This window comes from Somniosus microcephalus, chromosome 4, assembly GCF_052327205.1.
Source record: "Somniosus microcephalus isolate GS21.2 chromosome 4, FLI_Smic_1.0, whole genome shotgun sequence".
Classification (NCBI taxonomy): domain Eukaryota; kingdom Metazoa; phylum Chordata; class Chondrichthyes; order Squaliformes; family Somniosidae; genus Somniosus; species Somniosus microcephalus.
In genome coordinates this window covers 111531827-111556052 of record NC_140990.1, presented here as the reverse complement: position 1 = coordinate 111556052, position 24226 = coordinate 111531827, and the positions used below count along the sequence as shown (strand labels likewise).

Sequence of the window (24226 nt, the reverse complement as noted above, 5' to 3'; positions counted from 1 at the left end):
ATACTCCCAATGTCTCTCTCTCTCACACTCCCAAACTCTCTCTCTGTCACACTCCCAATCTCTCTCTATCACACTCCCAATCTCTCTCTCTCTCATACTCCCAATCTCTCTCTCTCTCTCACTCCCCGTCTCTCTCTCTCACACTCCCAATCTCTCTCTCTCACTCGCAATCTCTCTCTCTCTCACACTCCCAATCTCTCTCTCACTCCCAGTCTCTCTCTCTCTCACACCCCCAATCTCACTCTCTCTCGCTCACTCGCAATCTCTCTCTCTGACACTCCCACTCTCTCTATCTCACACACCCAATCTCTCTCTCTGACACTCCCAATCTCTCTCTCTCTCACACTCCCATTCTCTCTCTCTCACACTCAAATTCTCTCTCTCCACACTCCCAATCTCTCTCTCTCTCACACTCCCAATCTCTCTCTCTCTCACTCCCAGTCTCTCTCTCTCACACTCCCAATCTCTCTCTCTCACTCCCAATCTGTCTCTCTCTCACTCCCAATCTCTCTCTCTCTCACACTCCCAATCTCTCTCTCCCTCATACTCCCAATCTCTCTCTCTCACATACTCCCAATCTCTCTCTCTCACACTCCCAATCTCTCTCTCTCACACAGCCAATCTCTCTCTCTCTCACTCCCAGTCTCTCTCTCTCTCACTCCCAATCTCTCTCTCTCTCTCACACTCCCAGTCTCTCTCTCGCACTCCCAATCTCTCTCTCTCTCAGACACCCAATCTCTCTCTCTCTCACGCTCCCAATCTCTCTCTCACACACCCAATCTCTCCCTCTGACACTCCCAATCTCTGTCTCTCTCACACTCCCAATATCTCTCTCTGACACTCCCAATCTCTCTCTCTCTCTCACCCTCACAATCTCTCTCTCTCACACTCCCAATCTCTCTCTCTCTCACACACACAAGCTCTCTCTCTCTCACACTCCCAATCTCTCCGTCTCACTCCCAGTCTCTCTCCCTCACACTCCCAATCTCTCTCTCTCTCACACTCCCAATCTCTCTCTCACACTCCCAGTCTCTCTCTCTCACACACCCAATCTCCCTCTCTCACACACCCAATCTCTCTCTCTCACACCCCCAATCTCACTCTCTCTCTCTCACTCCCAATCTCTCTCTCTCTCACACTCCCCATCTCTCTCTATGACACTCCCAATCTCTCTCTCTCTCACACTCCCAATATCTTTCTCTGACACTCCTAATCTCTCTGTCTCTCTCACACTCCCAGTCTCTCTCTCTCACACTCCCAATCTCTCTCTCGCACACTCCTAGTCTCTCTCACACTTCCAATCTCTAACCCACTCACACTCCCAATCTCTCTCTCTCACACTCCCAATCTCTCTCTCTCTCACTCCCAGTCTCTCTCTCTCACACTCCCAATCTCTCTCTCATACTCCCAATCTCTCTCTGTCACACTCCCATTCTCTCCAATTCCAATTCCAATTCCAATTCCAATTCAAATGCTTGATTGGCATTAAAGTTTACAGAGAACCATATTGCCAAAGCTTACATAGCAAAAAGGTACAGTTTTCCAACATTCTGTAGGTGTCAATCGATTTGACATTTGTTGGGTACATACAATATTACTTTTAAACAATATTAATTTTAAACAGTCTTTCTACTTCATTTGGTACGTTCAATATTAATTTCAAACAGTCTTACTTTTAAACAGACCTCAGGTTGTGACATGTTGTTACATATTTGGTCCCAAGGTATGGTCTGTCTCCTTCTCCCAGGACTAATCACAATTTTGACAGGACATCCAATTCCTTGAAATCTGGGGTTGTTTGGCTTAGCTTGTTGAATAATATGTTTCTTGATGTGTTGAATTTTTCGCATTTTAGGAGGAAATGCATTTCTGTTTCAACCTCGCCGGCCAGACATTGATCGCATATTCTATTCTCTCTAGGCTGCCAGGATTTCTTGTATCTGCCTTTTTCAATTTCCAGTTGGTGGTCGCTCTCTCTCTCTCACACTCCCAATCTCTCTCTCTCTCTCACACTCCCAATCTCTCTCGCTCTCACTCCCAGTCTCTCTCTCTCTCACTCCCAATCTCTCTCTCTCACACCCCAATCTCTCTCAGTTCAGTTCAGTTCAGTTCAAATGCTTTATTGGCATGAAAGTTTACAGAGAACCATATTGCCAAAGCTTACATAGCAAAAAGGTACAGTTTTCCAACATTCTGTAGGTGTCAATCGATTTGACATTTGTTGGGTATATACAATATTACTTTTAAACAATATTAATTTTAAACAGTCTTTCTACTTCATTTGGTACGTTCAATATTAATTTTAAGCAGTCTTACTTTTAAACAGTCCTCAGGTTGTGACATGTTGTTACATATTTAGCCGCAAGGTATGGTCTGTCTCCTTCTCCTCGGACTAATCTCAATTTTGACAGATCATCCAATTCCTTGAAATCTGGGGTTGTTTGGCTTAGCTTGTTGAATAATATGTTTCTTGATGTGTTGAATTTTTCGCATTTTAGGAGGAAATGCATTTCTGTTTCAACCTCGCCAGCCAGACATTGATCGCGCTCCACTCCCAGTCTCTCTCTCTCTCACTCCCAATCTCTGTCTCTCTCACACTCCCAATCTCTCTCTCTCTCACAATCCCAATCTCTCTCACACACCCAATCTCTCTCCCTGACACTCCCAATCTCTCTCTCTCTCACACTCCCAATCTCTCTCTCTGACACTCCCAATCTCTCTCTCTCTCTCACACGCCCAACCTTTCTCTCTCACACTCCCAATCTCTCTCTCTCACATTCCCAATCTCTCTCTCTCTCTCACACTCCCAATCACTAACTCACTCTCACTCCCAATCTCTCTCTCTCACACACACAATCTCTCTCTCTCTCACACTCCCAATCTCTCTCACTCACTCCCAGTCTCTCTCCCTCAGACTCCCAATCTCTCTCTCTCTCACACTCCCAATCTCTCTCTCAGACTCCCAGTCTCTCTCTCTCACACACCCAATCTCCCTCTCTCACACTCCCAATCTCTCTCTCTCACACCCCCAATCTCACTCTCTCTCACTCACTCCCAATCTCTCTCTCTCTCACACTCACAATCTCTCTCTCTGACACTCCCAATATCTCTGTCTCTCACACTCCCAATCACTCTCTCTGACACTCCCAATCTCTCTCTCACACTCCCATTCTCTCTCTCTCACAATCCCAATCTCTCTCTCTCTCACACTGTCAATCTGTCTCTCTGACACTCCCAATCTCTCTCTCTCTCTCACACTCCCAATCTCTCTCTCTCAAAATCCCAATCTCTCTCTCTCACACACCCAATCTCTCTCTCTCTCACACTCCCAATCTACCTCTCTCTCACACTCCCAATCTCTCTCTCTCTCACTCCCAGTCTTTCTCTCTCACACTCCCAATCTCTCTCTCACACTCCCAATCTCTCTCTCTCTCACTCCCAATCTCTCTCTCTCTCACACTCCCAATCTCTCTCTCTCTCACACTCCCCATCTCTCTCTATGACACTCCCAATCTCTCTCTCTCTCACACTCCCAATATCTCTCACTGACACTCCCAATCTCTCTCTCTCTCTCACACTCCCAGTCTCTCTCTCTCACACTCCCAATCTCTCTCTCTCACAATCCTAATCTCTCTCTCTCTCACACTTCCAATTTCTAACTCACTCACACTCCCAATCTCTCTCTCTCACACTCCCAATCTCTCTCTCTCTCACTCCCAGTATCTCTCTCTCACACTCCCAATCTCTCTCTCACACACCCAATCTCTCTCCCTGACATTCCCAATCTCTCTTTCTCTCACACTCCCAATCTTTCTCTCTGACACTCCCTATCTCTCTCTCTCTCTCACACTCCCAACCTCTCTCTCTCACACTCCCAATCTCTCTCTCTCACACTCCCAATCTCTCTCTCTCTCACACTCCCAATCACTAACTCACTCACACTCCCAATCTCTCTCTCTCACACACACAATCTCTCTCTGTCTCACACACCCAATCTCTCTCTCTCACACCCCCAATCTCACTCTCTCTCACTCATTCCCAATCTCTAACTCTCTCACACTCCCAATCTCTCTCTCTCACACTCCCAATCTCTCTCTCTCTCACTCCCAGTCTCTCTCTCTCTCACTCCCAATCTCTCTCTCTCACACCCCAATCTCTCTCTCTCTCACTCCCAGTCTCTATCTCTCTCACTCCCAATCTCTCTCTCTCTCACACTCCCAATCTCTCTGTCACACTCCCAATCTCTCTCTCTCACACTCCCAATCTCTCTCTCTCTCACACATCCAATCGCTCTCTCTCTCACACTCTAAATCTCTCTCTCACACACCCAATCTCTCTCTCTGACACTCCCAATCTCTCTCTCTCTCACACTGTCAATCTCTCTCTCTGACACTCGCAATCTCTCTCTCTCTCACACTCCCAATCTCTCTCTCTCACAATCCCAATCTCTCTCTCTCACACACCCAATCTCTCTCTCTCTCACACTCCCAATCTATCTCTCTCTCACACTCCCAATCTCTCTCTCTCTCACTCCCAGTCTCTCTCTCTCACACTCCCAATCTCTCTCTCACACTCCCAATCTCTCTCTCTCTCACTCCCAATCTCTCTCTCTCTCACACTCCCAATCTCTCTCTCTCTCACACTCCCAGTCTCTCTCTCTCTCACACTCCCAGTCTCTCTCTCTCTCACACTCCCAGTCTCTCTCTCTCACACACTCCCAGTCTCGCTCTCTCACACACTCCCAATCTCGCTCTCTCTCACACTTCCAATCTCTCTCTCTCTCACACTCCCAATCTCTCTCTCTCTCACTCTCCCAATCTCTCTCTCTCTCTCACACTCCCAATGTCTCTCTCTCTCACACTCCCAATCTCTCTCTCTCTCACACTCCCAATCACTCTGTCTCTTACTCTCCCAATCTCTCTCTCTCACACTCCCAATCTCTCTCTCTCTCATACTCCCAATGTCTCTCTCTCTCACACTCCCAATCTCTCTCTCTGTCACACTCCCAATCTCTCTTTATCACACTCCCAATCTCTCTCTCTCTCAGACTCCCAATCTCTCTCTCTCTCACTCCCTGTCAGTTCAGTTTCAGTTCAGTTCAAATGCTTTATTGGCATGAAAGTTTACAGAGAACCATATTGCCAAAGCTTACATAGCAAAAAGGTACAGTTTTCCAACATTCTGTAGGTGTCAATCGATTTGACATTTGTTGGGTATATACAATATTACTTTTAAACAATATTAATTTTAAACAGTCTTTCTACTTCATTTGGTACGTTCAATATTAATTTTAAACAGTCTTACTTTTAAACAGTCCTCAGGTTGTGACATGTTGTTACATATTTAGCCCCAAGGTATGGTCTGTCTCCTTCTCCTAGGACTAATCTCAATTTTGACAGATCATCCAATTCCTTGAAATCTGGGGTTGTTTGGCTTAGCTTGTTGAATAATATGTTTCTTGATGTGTTGAATTTTTCGCATTTTAGGAGGAAATGCATTTCTGTTTCAACCTCGCCAGCCAGACATTGATCGCATATTCTATTCTCTCTAGGCTGCCAGGATTTCTTGTATCTGCCTTTTTCAATTTCCAGTTGGTGGTCGCTTAGTCTGTACCTGGTGAGGGTCTGTCTCTGTTTTGTGTCTCTGATGGTCGTGAGGTAGTCTGCCAGTTTATATTCTCTTTTTAGGGCCCGGTAACATTCTAATCTGCTTTGGCTTTCGGTTATTTTGTTCCAATGTTCCAGGTAGGTTTCTTTGCATTTTTTAATGATTTGGTTCACTCGGATTGGTGTTTGGACGGCTGTGTTGGTCTGGGGCTGGTCAGGGTCCGGCTGAGTACTTAGTTTCCGTAGCAGCTGACTCAGGGGACTCTTTTCTGGGTTTAGCTCTTGGGTCTGAAAGGCTTTGAAATGAAGGGTGTCTGGGGAGCTAGATTTGAGGTGATTTAGGAAGTTTAGTGCTCGTTTTTGGATGTTTATTATCAGTGGGTATCTGCCTAGTTCGGCTCTGCATGCATTTGTTGGCGTTTTTCTTTGGGTGCGAAGGATGCTTCGGCAGAATTCTGCATGTAGGGCTTCTATTGTGTGTTTTTCCCATTTAGTGTAGCTTTGGTGATTTAGCGGGCCCCATACTTCACTACCGTACAGTGCAATGGGCAGGATTATGCTGTCAAATATTTTGAGCCAGATTTTGATTGGGATTTGGATGTTGTAGAATTTTCTTTTTATTGCATATAGGGCTCTTCGGGCTTTTTCTTTTAGTGCATTCACTGCTATGCTGAAGCTCCCTGATGCTGTAATAGTTAGACCAAGGTAGGTGTAGCTCATAGTGTGTCCTATAGTGATATCACTGAGGGTAAACTGGTATTTGTTTTCCTGACATCTGGGCCTTTTTTGAAAAATCATGATGTTGGTTTTCTTTAGATTTACTGTTAGAGCCCAATTTTGGCAGTATTTGTCGAGTAGGTCTAGTTGTTGCTGTAATCCCTGTTCTGTGGGAGACAGCAGAACCAGGTCGTCCGCATAGAACAGGGATTTCACTTCTCCATCCAGGAGACGGAGACCTGGTGACTCGCTTTGCTCCAGCATGTCTGCTAATTCATTTATGTATATGTTGAACAGGGTCGGGCTCAAATTGCAGCCCTGCCGGACGCCTCTTCTCTGGGTGAAGAAATCGGTGCGTTTGTCTCCAATTTTGACCCCGCATTTGTTTTTCAGATACATTGATTTAATAAGGTCATAGACTTTGCCCCCTATTCCACATTGAAGAAGTTTATAATAGAGCCCTTCGTGCCATATAGAGTCAAAGGCTTTCTTGAAGTCGATGAAACAGGCGAATATTTTCCCATTTTTTGTTTGGTGTATATGTTTTTCAATGAGGGTGTGAAGGGTATAGATATGGTCGGCGGTGCGGTGTTTTGGGAGAAAGCCTATTTGGTTTTTTCTGAGGATATTATGTTTGTTAAGAAAATCAAGTAATCTACTATTTAGAATACTGCAGAATAACTTCCCTAGACAACTGTTGACACAGATGCCGCGGTAGTTATTTGGGTCTGATTTGTTTCCGCTTTTATATATGGGGGAGATTAGTCCTTGGCACCAGATATCGGGAAAACAGCCTGAACGTAATATGATGTTGAATAATTTGAGTACCGCACCCTGCATCTCCATATTGCTGAACTTGAGCATTTCATTTTTGATGTTGTCTGGGCCACAGGCTTTCTTTAGGTGGAGAGATTTTGTTTTTGTGGCCATTTCTTTCCATGTGATTGGGGAGTCTAGAGGGTTTTGGTTGTCTTTGATTGTTGCTTCTAATGTGTGGAGTTTTTCTGTGACCTGATGTTGACTTGGGTTTGTTTCGTTTATTGGGATGTCTTTGTAGAGGTTTTCAAAATGTGTTCTCCAGATGTCGCCATCTTGGATTGGTAATGCTTGCAATTGTGTTGTACTCAGGTTATTCCACATTTCCCAGAATTGTTTTGGGTTGGTGGAGTTTTCAATTTCTTCTAGTATTTTGTGGGTATAGTTTTGTGTTTTGTTCCTAATGGTGTGTTTATATCTTTTGAGGGTTTCATTGTATCTAGTACGTAGGTCCGGATTGTTTGGTTGGCGATGCTTTTGGTTTGATATTTTTCTCAGGTCTTTTCTCTCTCTCTCACACTCCCAATCTGTCTCTCTCACTCCCAATCTCTCTCTCTCTCATACTCCCAATCTCTCTCTCACTCCCAGTCTCTCTCTGTCTCACACCCCCAATCTCACTCTCTCTCGCTCACTCGCAATCTCTCTCTCTGACACTCCCACTATCTCTCTCTCACACACCCAATCTCTCTCTCTGACACTCCCAATCTCTCTCTCTCTCTCACACTCCCATTCTCTCTCTCTCACACTCAAATTCTCTCTCTCCACACTCCCAATCTCTCTCTCTTTCACACTCCCAATCTCTCTCTCTCTCACTCCCAGTCTCTCTCTCTCACACTCCCAATCTCTCTCTCTCACTCCCAATCTGTCTCTCTCTCACTCCCAATCTCTCTCTCTCTCACACTCCCAATCTCTCTCTCCCTCATACTCCCAATCTCTCTCTCTCACACACTCCCAATCTCTCTCTCTCATACTCCCAATCTCTCTCTCTCACACACTCCCAATCTCTCTCTCTCACACTCCCAATCACTCTCTCTCACACTCCCAATCTCTCTCTCTCACACTCCCAATCTCTCTCTCTCACACTCCAAGTCTCTCTCTCTCACACTCCCAATCTCTCTCTCTCACTCCCAATCTCTCTCTCACTCACACTCCTAATCTCTCTCTCTCACTCCCAGTCTCTCTCCCTCACACTCCCAATCTCTCCCTCTCTCACACTCCCAATCTCTCTCTCTCACTCCCAGTCTCTCTCCATCACACTCCCAATCTCTCTCTCTCTCACACTCCCAATCTCTAACTCACTCACACTCCCAATCTCTCTCTCTCACACTCCCAATCTCTCTCTCTCTCACTCCCAGTCTCTCTCTCTCACACTCCCAATCTCTCTCTCTCACTCACAATCTCTCTCTCTCTCACTCCCAATCTCTCTCTCCCTCACACTCCCAATCTCTCTCTCTCTCACACTCCCAATCTCTCTCTCTCTCACTCCCAGTCTCTCTCCCTCACACTCCCAATCTCTCTCTCACACTCCCATTCTCTCTCTCTCTCACACACTCCCATTCTCTCCTTCTCTCACATTCCCAATCTCAATCTCTCGCACCCTCAATCTCACTCTCTCTCACTCCCAGTCTCTCTCTCACTCCCAATCTCTCTCTCTCTCACACTCCCAATCTCTCTCCCTCTTACACACCCAATCTCTCTCTCTCTCACACTCCCAATCTCTCTCTCACACTCCCAGTCTCTCTCTCTCACACTCGCAATCTCTCTCCCTCACACTCCCAATCTCTCTCTCACACTCCCAGTATCTCTCTCTCACACTCCCAATCTCTCTCTCTCACACGCCCATTCTCTCTCTCTCTCAATCCCAATCTATCTCTCTCTCACACTCCCAATCTCTCTCTCTGACACTCCCAATCTCTCTCCCTTTCACACTCCCAATCTCTCTCTCTGACACTCCCAATCACTCTCTCTCTCTCACACTCCCAATCTCTCTCTCTTACACTCCCAATCTCTCTCTCTCACACTCCCAATCTTTCTCTCTCACACTCCCAGTCTCTCTCTCTCACACTCCCAATCTCTCTCTCTCACTCCCAATCTCTCTCTCTCACACTCCCAATCTCTCTCTCTCTCTCACTCCCAATCTCTCTCTCTCTCACACTCCCAATCTCTCTCTCTCTCAGACTCCCAATCTCTCTCTCTCTCACACTCCCACTCTCTCACTCTCACACTCCCAGTCTATCTCTCTCTCACACTCCCAGTCTCTCTCTCTCACACACTCCCAGTCTCTCTCTGTCTCACACTCCCAAATCACTCTCTCACACTCCCAATCTCTCTCACACTCCAAATCTCTCTGTCTCTCACACTCCCAATCTCTCTCTCTCTCACACTTGCAATCTCTCTCTCTCTCTCACACTCCCAATCTCTCTCTCTCTCACACTCCCAATCTCTCTCTCTCTTACACTCCCAATCTCTCTCTCTCTAACTCCCAGTCTCTCTCTCTCTCACACTCCCAATCTCTTTATCTTACTCCCAGTCTCTCTCTCTCTCACACTCCCAATCTCTCTCTCTCTCACTCCGAATCTCTCTCTCTCACACTCCCAATCTCTCTCTCTCTCACACTCCCAATCTCTCTCTCTCACACTACTAATCTCTCTCTCTCTCAGACTCCGAGTCTCTCTCCCTCTCACACACCCAATCTCTCTCTCACTCACACTCCCAATCCAATTTCCAATTCCAATTCCAATTCAAATGCTTTATTGGCATGAACGTTTACAGAGAACCATATTGCCAAAGCTTACATAGCAAAAAGGTACAGTTTTCAAACATTCTGTAGGTGTCAATCGATTTGACATTTGTTGGTTACATACAATATTACTTTTAAACAATATTAATTTTAAACAGTCTTTGTACTTCATTTGGTACGTTCAATATTAATTTTAAACAGTCTTAATTTTAAACAGTCCTCAGGTTGTGACATGTTGTTACATATTTGGCCCCAAGGTATGGTCTGTCTCCTTCTCCTAGGACTAATCTCAATTTTGACAGGTCATCCAATTCCTTGAAATCTGGGGTTGTTTGGCTTAGCTTGTTGAATAATATGTTTCTTGATGTGTTGAATTTTTCGCATTTTAGGAGGAAATGCATCTCTGTTTCAACCTCGCCGGCCAGACATTGATCGCATATTCTATTCTCTCTAGGCTGCCAGGATTTCTTGTATCTGCCTTTTTCAATTTCCATTTGGTGGTCGCTTAGTCTGTACCTGGTGAGGGTCTGTCTCTGTTTTGTGTCTCTGATGGTCGTGAGGTAGTCTGCCAGTTTATATTCTCTTTTTAGGGCCCGGTAACATTCTAATCTGCTTTGGCTTTCAGTTATTTTGTTCCAATGTTCCAGGTAGGTTTCTTTGCATTTTTTAATGATTTGGTTCACTCGGATTGGTGTTTGGACGGCTGTGTTGGTCTGGGGCTGGTCAGGGTCTGGCTGAGTACTTAGTTTCAGTAGCAGCTGACTCAGGGGACTCTTTTCTGGGTTTAGCTCTTGGGTCTGAAAGGCTTTGAAATGAAGGGTGTCTGGGGAGCTAGATTTGAGGTGATTTAGGAAGTTTAGTGCTCGTTTTTGGATGTTTATTATCAGTGGGTATCTGCCTAGTTCGGCTCTGCATGCATTTGTTGTCGTTTTTCTTTGGGTGCGAAGGGTGCTTCGGCAGAATTCTGCATGTAGGGCTTCTATTGTGTGTTTTTCCCATTTAGTGTAGCTTTGGTGATTTAGCGGGCCCCATACTTCACTACCGTACAGTGCAATGGGCAGGATTATGCTGTCAAATATTTTGAGCCAGATTTTGATTGGGATTTGGATGTTGTAGAATTTTCTTTTTATTGCATATAGGGCTCTTCGGGCTTTTTCTTTTAGTGCATTCACTGCTATGCTGAAGCTCACTGATGCTGTAACAGTTAGACCAAGGTAGGTGTAGCTCATAGTGTGTCCTATAGCGGTATCACTGAGGGTAAATTGGTATTTGTTTTCCTGACATCTGGGCCTTTTTTGAAAAATCATGATGTTGGTTTTCTTTAATTTACTGTTAGAGCCCAATTTTGGCAGTATTTGTCGAGTAGGTCTAGTTGTTGCTGCAATCCCTGTTCTGTGGGAGACAGCAGAACCACTCTCACTCTCTCTCACTCACTCACTCTCTCTCACTCCCAATCTCTCTCTCTCTCACACTCCCAATCTCTCTCTCTGACACTCCCAATCTCTCTCCCTCTCACACTCCCAATCTCTCTCTCTGACACTCCCAATCACTCTCTCTCTCTCACACTCCCAATCTCTCTCTCTCACAGTCCCAATCTCTCGCTCTCACACTCCGAGTCTCTCTCTCTCACACTCCCAATCTCTCTCTCTCACTCCCAATCTCTCCCTCTCTCACACTCCCAATCTCTCTTTCTCTCACACTCCCAATCTCTCTCTCTCTCACACTCCCAATCTCTCTCTCTCTCACATCCCAGTCTCTCTCTCTCTCACACTCCCAGTCTCTCTCTCTCTCACACTCCGAGTGTCTCTCTCTCACACACTCCCAGTCTCTCTCTCTCTCACACTCCCAATCTCTCTCTCACACTCCCAATCTCTCTCACACTCCAAATCTCTCTGTCTCTCACACTCCCAATCTCTCTCTCTCTCACACTTGCAATCTCTCTCTCTCTCACACTCCCAATCTCTCTCTCTCTCACACTCCCAATCTATCTCTCTCTCTCACTCCCAATCTCTCTCTCTCTCACACTCCCAATCTCTCTCTCTCTCTCACACTCCCAATCTCTCTCTCTCTCACACTCCCAATCTCTCTCTCTCTCACAGTCACAATCTCTCTCTCTCTCCCACTGTCAATCTCTCTCTCTCTCATACTCCCAATCTCTCTCTCTCTCTCACTCCCAGTCTCTCTCTCTCACACTCCCAATCTCTCTCTCTCACTCCCAATCTCTCTCTCTCTGACACTCCCAATCTCTCTCTCTCTCACTCCCAGTGTCTCTCTCTCTCTCTCACTCCCAATCTCTCTCTCTCACTCCCAGTCTCTCTCTCTCTCACACTCCCAATCTCTCTCTCTCTCACTCCTAATCTCTCTCTCTCTCACACTCCCAATCTCTCTCTCTCTCACACTCCCAATCTCTCTCTCTCACACTCCCAAACTCTAACTCTCTTACACTCCCAATCTCTCTCTCTCACACTCCCAATCTCTCTCTCTCTCACTCCCAGTCTCTTTCTCTCACACTCCCAATCTCTCTCTCACTCCCAATCTCTAACTCTCTCACACTCCCAATCTCTCTCTCTCTCTCACTCCCAATCTCTCTCTCTCTCACACTCCCAATCAGTCTCTCTCTCATACTCCCAATCTCTCTCTCTCTCTCACTCCCAGTCTCTCTCTCTCACACTCCCAATCTCTCTCTCTCACTCCCAATGTCTCTCTCTCTCACACTCCCAATCTCTCTCTCTCTCACTCCCAGTCTCTGTCTCTCTCACACTCCCAATCTCTCCCTCTCACTCCCAGTCTCTCTCTCTCTCACACTCCCAATCTCTCTCTCTCTCACTCCCAATCTCTCTCTCTATCACACTCCCAATCTCTCTCTCTCTCACACTCCCACTCTCTCTCACACTCCCAATCTCTCTCTCTCTCACACTACTATTCTCTCTCTCTCTCACACTCCCAGTCTCTCTCTCTCACACTCCCAATGTCTCTCTCTCACACTCCCAATCTCTCTCTCTCACACCACAAATCTCTCTCTCTCTATCACCCCAAGTCGCTCTCTCTCTCAATCCCAATCTCTCTCTCTCTCACACTCCCAATCTCTCTGTCACACTCCCAATCTCTCTCTCTCACACTCCCAATCTCTCTCTCTCTCACACACCCAATCTCTCTCTCTCTCACACTCCCAATCTCTCTCTCTCACTCCCAGTCTCTCTCCCTCACACTCCCAATCTCTCTCTCTCTCACACTCCCAATCTCTCTCTCACACGCCCAGTCTCTCTCTCTCACACCCCCAATCTCTCTCTCGCTCTCTCACTCCCAATCTCTCTCTCTCTCACACTCCCAATCTCTCTCTCTGACACTCCCAATCTCTCTCCCTCTCACACTCCCAATCTCTCTCTCTGACACACCTAATCACTCTCTCTCTCACACTCCCAATCTCTCTCTCTCACAGTCCCAACCTCTCTCTCTCACACTCCCAGTCTCTCTCTCTCACACTCCCAATCTCTCTCTCTCACACCCAATCTCTCCCTCTCTCACACTCCCAATCTCTCCCTCTCTCTCACTCCCAATCTCTCTCTCTCTCACACTCCCAATCTCTCTCTCTCTCACACTCCCAACCTCTCTCTCTCTCACTCTCCCCATCTCTCTCTCTCACACTCCCAATCTCTCTCTCTCTCACACTCCCAGTCTCTCTCTCTCTCACACTCCCAGTCTCTCCCTCTCTCACACTCCCAGTCTCCCTCTCTCACACACTCCCAGTCTCTCTCTCTCTCACACTCCCAATCTCTCTCTCACACTCCCAATCTCTCTCACACTCCAAATCTCTCTGTCTCTCACACTCCCAATCTCTCTCTCTCTCACACTTGCAATCTCTCTCTCTCTCACACTCCCAATCTCTCTCTCTCTCACACTCCCAATCTATCTCTCTCTCTCACTCCCAATCTCTCTCTCTCTCACACTCCCAATCTCTCTCTCCAATTCCAATTAAAATGCTTTATTGGCATGAAAGTTTACAGAGAACCATATTGCCAAAGCTTACATAGCAAAAAGGTACAGTTTTCCAACATTCTGTAGGTGTCAATCGATTTGACATTTGTTGGGTACATACAATATTACTTTTAAACAATATTAATTTTAAACAGTCTTTGTACTTCATTTGGTACGTTCAATATTAATTTTAAACAGTCTTAATTTTAAACAGTCCTCAGGTTGTGACATTTTGTTACATATTTGGCCCCAAGGTATGGTCTGTCTCCTTCTCCTAGGACTAATCTCAATTTTGACAGGTCATCCAATTCCTTGAAATCTGGGGTTGTTTGGCTTAGCTTGTTGAATAATATGTTTCTTGATGTGTTGAATTTTTCGCATTTTAGGAGGAAATGCATTTCTGTTTCAACCTCGCCAGCCAGACATTGATCGCATATTCTATTCTCTCTAGGCTGCCAGGATTTCTTGTATCTGCCTTTTTCAATTTCCAGTTGGTGGTCGCTTAGTCTGTACCTGGTGAGGGTCTGTCTCTGTTTTGTGTCTCTGATGGTCGTGAGGTAGTCTGCCAGTTTATATTCTCTTTTTAGGGCCCGGTAACATTCTAATCTGCTTTGGCTTTCGGTTATTTTGTTCCAATGTTCCAGGTAGGTTTCTTTGCATTTTTTAATGATTTGGTTCACTCGGATTGGTGTTTGGACGGCTGTGTTGGTCTGGGGCTGGTCAGGGTCCGGCTGAGTACTTAGTTTCCGTAGCAGCTGACTCAGGGGACTCTTTTCTGGGTTTAGCTCTTGGGTCTGAAAGGCTTTGAAATGAAGGGTGTCTGGGGAGCTAGATTTGAGGTGATTTAGGAAGTTTAGTGCTCGTTTTTGGATGTTTATTATCAGTGGGTATCTGCCTAGTTCGGCTCTGCATGCATTTGTTGGCGTTTTTCTTTGGGTGCGAAGGATGCTTTGGCAGAATTCTGCATGTAGGGCTTCTATTGTATGTTTTTCCCATTTAGTGTAGCTTTGGTGATTTAGCGGGCCCCATACTTCACTACCGTACAGTGCAATGGGCAGGATTATGCTGTCAAATATTTTGAGCCAGATTTTGATTGGGATTTGGATGTTGTAGAATTTTCTTTTTATTGCATATAGGGCTCTTCGGGCTTTTTCTTTTAGTGCATTCACTGCTATGCTGAAGCTCCCTGATGCTGTAATAGTTAGACCAAGGTAGGTGTAGCTCATAGTGTGTCCTATAGTGATATCACTGAGGGTAAACTGGTATTTGTTTTCCTGACATCTGGGCCTTTTTTGAAAAATCATGATGTTGGTTTTCTTTAGATTTACTGTTAGAGCCCAATTTTGGCAGTATTTGTCGAGTAGGTCTAGTTGTTGCTGTAATCCCTGTTCTGTGGGAGACAGCAGAACCAGGTCGTCCGCATAGAACAGGGATTTCACTTCTCCATCCAGGAGACGGAGACCTGGTGACTCGCTTTGCTCCAGCATGTCTGCTAATTCATTTATGTATATGTTGAACAGGGTCGGGCTCAAATTGCAGCCCTGCCGGACGCCTCTTCTCTGGGTGAAGAAATCGGTGCGTTTGTCTCCAATTTTGACCCCGCATTTGTTTTTCAGATACATTGATTTAATAAGGTCATAGACTTTGCCCCCTATTCCACATTGAAGAAGTTTATAATAGAGCCCTTCGTGCCATATAGAGTCAAAGGCTTTCTTGAAGTCGATGAAACAGGCGAATATTTTCCCATTTTTTGTTTGGTGTATATGTTTTTCAATGAGGGTGTGAAGGGTATAGATATGGTCGGCGGTGCGGTGTTTTGGAAGAAAGCCTATTTGGTTTTTTCTGAGGATATTATGTTTGTTAAGAAAATCAAGTAATCTACTATTTAGAATACTGCAGAATAACTTCCCTAGACAACTGTTGACACAGATGCCGCGGTAGTTATTTGGGTCTGATTTGTTTCCGCTTTTATATATGGGGGAGATTAGTCCTTGGCACCAGATATCGGGAAAACAGCCTGAACGTAATATGATGTTGAATAATTTGAGTACCGCACCCTGCATCTCCATATTGCTGAACTTGAGCATTTCATTTTTGATGTTGTCTGGGCCACAGGCTTTCTTTAGGTGGAGAGATTTTGTTTTTGTGGCCATTTCTTTCCATGTGATTGGGGAGTCTAGAGGGTTTTGGTTGTCTTTGATTGTTGCTTCTAATGTGTGGAGTTTTTCTGTGACCTGATGTTGACTTGGGTTTGTTTCGTTTATTGGGATGTCTTTGTAGAGGTTTTCAAAATGTGTTCTCCAGATGTCGCCATCTTGGATTGGTAATGCTTGCAATTGTGTTGTACTCAGGTTATTCCACATTTCCCAGAATTGTTTTGGGTTGGTGGAGTTTTCAATTTCTTCTAGTATTTTGTGGGTATAGTTTTGTGTTTTGTTCCTAATGGTGTGTTTATATCTTTTGAGGGTTTCATTGTATCTAGTACGTAGGTCCGGATTGTTTGGTTGGCGATGCTTTTGGTTTGATATTTTTCTCAGGTCTTTTCTGGCATTTTTGCATTCGTGGTCAAACCATTTCTTATTTTTATTTTGTCTTTTGTGACTCTTCCTCTTCTGTTTCACAAGGTCGGCTTTTACAGCTGCCTCATGAAAGATCATATTTATATCTTCTATGGCCATGTTTACCCCATCTCTGGTGATCTCATATAGATTTTCTTTAAATTTTGAAATTTTACTTGTGAGATCAGGTGAATTTAGTGCTGTGATGAATTTATCTCCACTGTCTGGGGCCCATCTGTATGTCTGGTTTATTTTATGTAGCTTACTGGGTTCCTTTTTTGTGTCTGTAGTTTGGGCAGAAGGTTTAAGGTACACATTTATTTGGTTATGGTCTGAGAGGGGGGATTGCTGCCTGACAGTGAATGCGTTGATATCGCAGGGGTCCAGGTCAGTGATTGTATAATCCACCACACTAGACCCAAGAGTTGAGGAATATGTGAGTCTCCCTAAGGAGTCCCCTCTGAACCTACCGTTAACTATGTACAGGCCTAAGGCTCGGCAGAGTTGCACTACCTCCCTACCGCTTTTATTTATTTCACAATCGAGGTTGTTTCGGTTTGCGATGGCTGGTGTGACATATAGAGGGGTCTGGCCAAACACATGGTTGTTGCCCTGTGGGTCTATGAAGTCAGGTTCACATCCTGTCCTTGCATTTAGGTCCCCACATAGTAGCACCTTTCCTTGGGCCTGGAAATGGCTGATTTCCATGTGGAGAGTGTCAAATATCTCCTCTTCAAAATATGGCGATTCTATTGGAGGTATGTAGATCGCACATAAGTAAACATCGTTTTTTGCTATTCCTATATTTTTATCTAATTTTAGCCATACGTGTGATTTTCCCTGTTTTATCGGTGAGATGTGTTTGTTCAGTTCTCCTTTATACCACACCAGGATTCCCCCGGAGGTTCTGCCCTTGCGTGTCTTAATGTTCTTTACTGAAGGCACAATAATTTCATGGTACATTGGGGGACAGTGGGTCGGCATGTCCTTTTGGCACCATGTTTCTGTTAACACAATTATATCAATGTCTTTTATAGCTTTTAGGAATTCAGGGTCTGTACTCTTCATCCCAAAAGTTGAGGAGCGGAGGCCCTGGATATTCCAGCAGCTTATGTGGAAAGAACGCATTTATATAGTTCAATAAAACGAAATAAAATGGACCTATTTTGTGGGATGAGTGTGGAAACACTATTTTCTATAATGCTAAATGATGATTTAGTATAAATTTCATGAGGCATGCACATATATCTATCTAATAGTAGTAATAATACTGATAAGATAACAATAATGATAATGATAAATAACAATATTAATAATTTCTCCGGCTTTCTATCAGGCTGTTCAGCATCGTCATGATCTTTCTCAGTTCTTGGTCTACAGTCTGTGGTCTAGAGGGGGGTCTTGGGTCAGGTATAAAAGCACGGTTCTGTTGTTGGTGTTGTAAAGGGGGGTGGGGGACATTGGTGGTCCTGTTTGGGTTACGGCTCCCAATGGTAGAGGGGGTGGGAGGGCTGCGTCTTTTGGCAGTGTTTATGAGGTTTTTTGCAAAGATCCACATCCGCTGTTTGAGTAGATGTATTTCGTCATAGAGGTCCCTTGTGTTGATGTTTGGATGATGGGCCAGGTAGACGTTGGGGAAGACAGAACATCTCGTGTCGATCTCCCTGTTGGTGTTGTGGATTATATAGGCTGGGGTGTCCTTTCTGGGCAGTAGTGTGGAGATCACGATCCGCGCCTCGGGGAATTCCTTGCTGGCCTTTTCCGCCATCCTGCTCACCGCCCTAGCAGTGCCTTCCCGTAGGGTGCGTAGGTCGTTTGTGCCTGTGTGGATCACAAGCCATTTGGGGCTTCCAAGGGATTCTTTGTTCAGGATCTTCATTGCATGTTCTGTGTTGCTGCACCATTTTTTCAGGACTTGATGACCTGGGAAAAGCCTCTGGGGGTCCAGAAACTTTCCATCTCTCACACTCCCAATCTCTCTCTCTCTCACAGTCCCAATCTCTCCCTCTCTCCCACTGTCAATTTCTCTCTCTCTCATACTCCCAATCTCTCTCTCTCTCTCACTCCCAGTCTCTCTCTCTCTCACTCCCAATCTCTCTCTCTGTCACACTCCCAATCAATCTCTCTCTCATACTCCCAATCTCTCTCTCTCTCTCACTCCCAGTCTCTCTCCCTCACACTCCCAATCTCTCTCTCTCACTCCCAATGTCTCTCTCTCTCACACTCCCAATCTCTCTCTCTCTCACACTCCCAATCTCTCTCTCTCTCACAGTCCCAATCTCTCCCTCTCTCCCACTGTCAATCTCTCTCTCTCTCATACTCTCAATCTCTCTCTCTCTCTCACTCCCAGTCTCTCTCTCTCTCACTCCCAATCTCTCTCTCTGTCACACTCCCAATCAATCTCTCTCTCATACTCCCAATCTCTCTCTCTCTCTCACTCCCAGTCTCTCTCCCTCACACTCCCAATCTCTCTCTCTCACTCCCAATGTCTCTCTCTCTCACACTCCCAATCTCTCTCTATCTCAATCCCAGTCTCTGTCTCTCTCACACTCCCAATCTCTCCCTCTCACTCCCAGTCTCTCTCTCTCTCACAATCCCTATCTCTCTCTCTCTCACTCCCAATCTCTCTCTCTCTCACACTCCCACTCTCTCTCTCACACTCCCAATCTCTCTCTCTCACACTACTATTCTCTCTCTCTCTCACACTCCCAGTCTCTCTCTCTCTCACACTCCCAATGTCTCTCTCTCACACTCCCAATCTCTCTCTCTCACACTCTCATTCTCTCTCTCTCTCTCACACTCCCAATCTCTCTCTCTCACACCACAAATCTCTCTCTCTATCACTCCCAGTCTCTCTCTCTCTCACTCCCAATCTCTCTCTCTCTCACACTCCCAATCTCTCTGTCACACTCCCAATCTCTCTCTCTCACACTCCCAATCTCTATTTCTCTCACACACCCAATCTCTCTCTCTCTCACACTCCCAATCTCTCTCTCTCACTCCCAGTCTCTCTCCCTCACACTCCCAATTTCTCTCTCTCTCACACTCCCAATCTCTCTCTCACACGCCCAGTCTCTCTCTCTCACACTCCCAATCTCTCTCTCTCGCACTCCCAATTTCTCTCTCTCACACCCCCAATCTCTCTCTCTCTCTCTCACTCCCAATCTCTCTCTCTCTCACACTCCCAATCTCTCTCTCTGACACTCCCAATCTCTCTCCCTCTCACACTCCCAATCTCTCTCTCTGACACTCCCAATCACTCTCTCTCTCTCACACTCCCAATCTCTCTCTCTCACACTCCCAATCTCTCTCTCTCACAGTCCCAATCTCTCTCTCTCACACTCCCAGTCTCTCTCTCTCACACTCCCAATCTCTCTCTCTCACTCCCAATCTCTCCCTCTATCACACTCCCAATCTCTCTCTCTCTCTCACTCCCAATCTCTCTCTCTCTCACACTCCCAATCTCTCTCTCTCTCACACTCCCAACCTCTCTCTCTCTCACACTCCCCATCTCTCTCTCTCTCACACTTCCAATCTCTCTCTCTCTCACACTCCCAGTCTCTCTCTCTCTCACACTCCCAGTCTCTCTCTCTCTCACATTCCCCGTCTCTCTCTCTCACACACTCCCAGTCTCTCTCTCTCTCACTCTCCCAATCTCTCTCTCACCCTCCCAATCTCTCCCACACTCCAAATCTCTCTGTCTCTCACAGTCCCAATCTCTCTCTCTCTCACACTTGCAATCTCTCTCTCTCTCACACTCCCAATCTCTCTCTCTCTCACACTCCCAATCTCTCTCTCTCTCACACTCCCAATCTCTCTCTCTCTCACACTCCCAATCTCTCTCTCTCTCTTACACTCCCAATCTCTCTCTCTCTCACACTCCCAATCTCTCTCTCTCTCACACTCCCAATCTCTCTCTCTCCCACTCCCAATCTCTCTCTCTCTCATATTCCCAATCTCTCTCTCTCACTCCCAGTCTCTCTCTCTCACACTCCCAATCTCTCTCTCTCACTCCCAATCTCTCTCTCTCTTACACTCCCAATCTCTCTCTCTCTCACTCCCAGTGTCCCTCTCTCTCTCTCACTCCCAATCTCTCTCTCTCACTCTCAGTCTCTCTCTCTCTCACACTCCCAATCTCTCTCTCTCTCACTCCTAATCTCTCTCTCTCTCACACTCCCAATCTCTCTCTCTCTCTCACACTTCCAATCTCTCTCTCTCACACTCCCAATCTCTCTCTCTCACACTACTATTCTCTCTCTCTCTCACACTCCCAGTCTCTCTCCCTCTCACACTCCCAATGTCTCTCTCTCACACTCCCAATCTCTCTCTCTCACACTCCTATTCTCTGTCTCTCTCTCACACTCCCAATCACTCTCTCTCTCTCTCACACTCCCAATCGCTTTAGCTCTCACTCCCAGTCTCTCTCACTATCACACTCCCAGTCTCTCTCTCTCACACTCCCAATCTCTCTCTCTCACACCCCCAATCTCTCTCTCTTTTGTACCCAGTCTCTCTCTCTCACTCCCAGGGTTATAATCCCCATGTACAGTCCCAGGGTTAGAATCCCCATTTACAGTCCCAGGTTTAGAATCCCCATGTACATTCCCAGGGTTGGAATCCCCATGTACAGTCCCAGGGCTGGAATCCCCATGTACTGTCCCAGGGTTAGAATCCCCATGTACAGTCCCAACGTTAAAATTCCAATGTACAGTCACAGGGTTGGAATCCCCATGTACAGTCCCAGAGTTAGAATCTCCATGTGCAGTCCCAGGTTTGGAATCCCCATGTACAGTCCCAGGTTTGGAATCCCCATGTACAGTCCCAGGTTTGGAATCCCCATGTACAGTCCCAGGGTTAGAATCCCCATGTACAGTCCCAGGGCTGGAATCCCCATGTACTGTCCCAGGGTTAGAATCCCCATGTACAGTCCCAACGTTAAAATTCCAATGTACAGTCCCAGGGTTGGAATCCCCATGTACAGTCCCAGAGTTAGAATCTCCATGTGCAGTCCCAGGTTTGGAATCCCCATGTACAGTCCCAGGTTTGGAATCCCCATGTACAGTCCCAGGTTTGGAATCCCCATGTACAGTCCCAGGGTTAGAATCCCCATGTACAGTCCCAGGGTTAGAATCCCCATGTACAGTCCCAGGGTTAGAATCCCCATGTACAGTCCCAGATTAGAATCCCCATGTGCAGTCCCAGGTTTGGAAAACCCATTTACAGTCCCAGGGCTGGAATCCCCATGTACAGTCCCAGGGCTGGAATCCCCATCTACAGTCGGAGGGTTAGAATCCCCATGTACAGTCCTAGGGTTGGAATCCCTCAGCAACACTGATTGTGGTTCTCAGGCCCCGAGTCAGAGCCAGCGGACGTGTGCCCAGGATACCGGCACCATTAACCCCAGGGTGCAGCGCCTCCCCCAGACAAGAAACATGACAACTTGCATTTATACAGCAGAGGGAGCAATTCAGAGCCAGTTAGCATCACGGTGGGTGGTGGATGTGGAACTCGGTCCCTGGCCTCCTGTGTGGGGCTTTCTTGTTGCAGCAGTTTGAGCTGGAGTGGAGAGGGGGGAGAATCTGCTGGGTTTAACCCCCAGTACCTCTGAGCCCAGTGGGCCCCAACAATTTCCAATGCTGGACTGTAAAGGGAGTTGGATTCTAGGGGAGATTAATTTGCTAAACAGACATTGTCTGTACAGTGTAAAAGATTATCGTTTTAGGAACAAATATTTCTGTAGAGGCCTTCAATCCATTTTATATGTGCAGATTTTTAAAATTAATTCGATGTGGGTGTCACTAGCAGGGCCAGCAGATATTGCCAGTCCCCAGTTGCCCATTGAGAAGGTGATGCTGGGCCTTCTTCTTGAACCTCTGCAGTCCGTGTGGTGAAGGTACTCTCAGAATGCTGTTCGGTGAGGAGTTCCAGTATTTTCACCGAGCGACGATGTAGGAACGGCGATATATGCCCAAATCAGGACAGTGTGTGACTTGGAGGGGAACTGGGAGATGATGGTGTTCTCATGCACCTGCTGCCCTTGTCCTTCTAGGTGGTGGAGGTCACGTGTTTGGGAGGGTCTGTCAAAGTTCTAGTCGAGTTGCAGATGTATAAAGTCACTCTCCTTCACCCCTCCCCCTCCCACCTCCCTCTCTCTCCTCCCATAGAGGCCAGAGTCTTGTGTTGGCCCAGACTGGGTGGCGGGTTCCCTTCCTTGAAGGACATTAGTGAACCAGTTGGGTTTTTACGACAATCCAGCAGCTTTCATGGTCACTTTTTTCTAGTGCCGGACCCACAAATTCCCAGATTCATTGAGCTCAATTTCACAACCTGCTTTTGTGTTTTTGTGGATTCTCTCTCACCCTCCCTTTTTCTGTTTGAAATTAATTCTACAGGGTATTAGAAGAGGTAGCTTTTCAGACTGAAAACTCAAACCAAACTTCATTTCAAGATCTGACAGAGTCGCTTAATTCATCAGGACCTTTGAGCATGGAAGCAGAAAGCACCGTTCAGAGCAGGGAGAAACTGTACACGTGTTCTGTGTGTGGACGAGGCTTCAGCCGCTCCTCCGGCCTGTCGAGGCACAAGCACAGTCACACCGGGGAGAAACCATGTAAATGTGGTTCCGTGGGAAGCGATTCAACTACCCGTCTGAGCTGAATACACCGGGGAGAGGCCATTCACCTGCACTGAGTGTGGGAAGGGATACACTAATTCATCCCACCTGCTGCAGCACTGGCGAGTTCACACTGACGAGAGACCTTTTAAATGCCCGGACTGCGGGAACTGCTATAAAAGTTCCGGGGAACTGATGTGCCATCAACATGTTCACACTGACGAGAGACCGTTCAGGTGCTCTCACTGCGGAACTGCGTTCAGGCGATCATCTGACCTCACTGTACACCAGCGCACTCATACTGGGGAGAGACCGTTCACCTGCTCTGAGTGTTGAAAGGGATTCACTCAGTCATCCTCCCTGGTGACACACCAGCGAGTTCACATTGGGGAGAGGCCGTTCACCTGCACTGATGTGGGAAGGGATTCACTCCGTCATCCCACCTGCTGCAGCACTGGTGAGTTCACACTGACGAGAGACCTTTTAAACACCCGGACTGCGGAAGGGCTATAAAAGTTCAAGGGAACTGACGTCCTATCAACATGTTCACACTGACGAGAGACCGTTCAGGTGCTCTCACTGAGGGACTGGGTTCAGGCGATCATCTCACCTCACTGTACACCAGCGCACTCACACTGGGGAGAGGCCATTCACCTGCTCTGAATGTGGGAAGGGATCCACTCAGTCAGCCACCCTGCTGACACACCAGCGAGTTCACACTGGGGAGAGGCCGTTCACCTGCTCTGAATGTGGGAAGGGATTCACTCAGTCATCCAACCTGCTGAAACACCAGCGAGTTCACAAGTGACTGCAGGGGTTGGATTCTGATGTTTTTGCAGCTGTTAATCACATCCAGGACTGAACCATGTTCATTCTGACAGTCGGGGTTTGTTTCTGCTGATATTAAACTCCAGCCCAGTTACAGGGGTTATTAATATTCTGGAATATGTCAAATAAATCAGCTTTGCTTTAAACACATTGTTGTAGATTTTTGTCATTCCCCCTTGAGTGTTTAGCATCACCTGGCTGGAGCTCAGAAAGGACAATCTGGGGGGAGGATCGTACGGCGGGTACTGAACTATAGCCTGGACACAGTCCTTCAGGGCCACACTGAGAGGGGCAAACGGCACTTTGGTCTTTCTCGTCTCTCTTCACTGACAGCAATGTCCCTGTGTGGGTTAATCTTGAGGCCTGTAATGAA

At 46.5% G+C, this 24226-nt stretch overlaps 1 pseudogene; it reads left to right on the top strand.

The window, feature by feature from the left end:
• Positions 1-23989, top strand: part of LOC147119672 (uncharacterized) — a 312815-nt pseudogene extending 288826 nt beyond the window's left edge.
• The last annotated feature ends 237 nt before the right edge of the window (positions 23990-24226 follow it).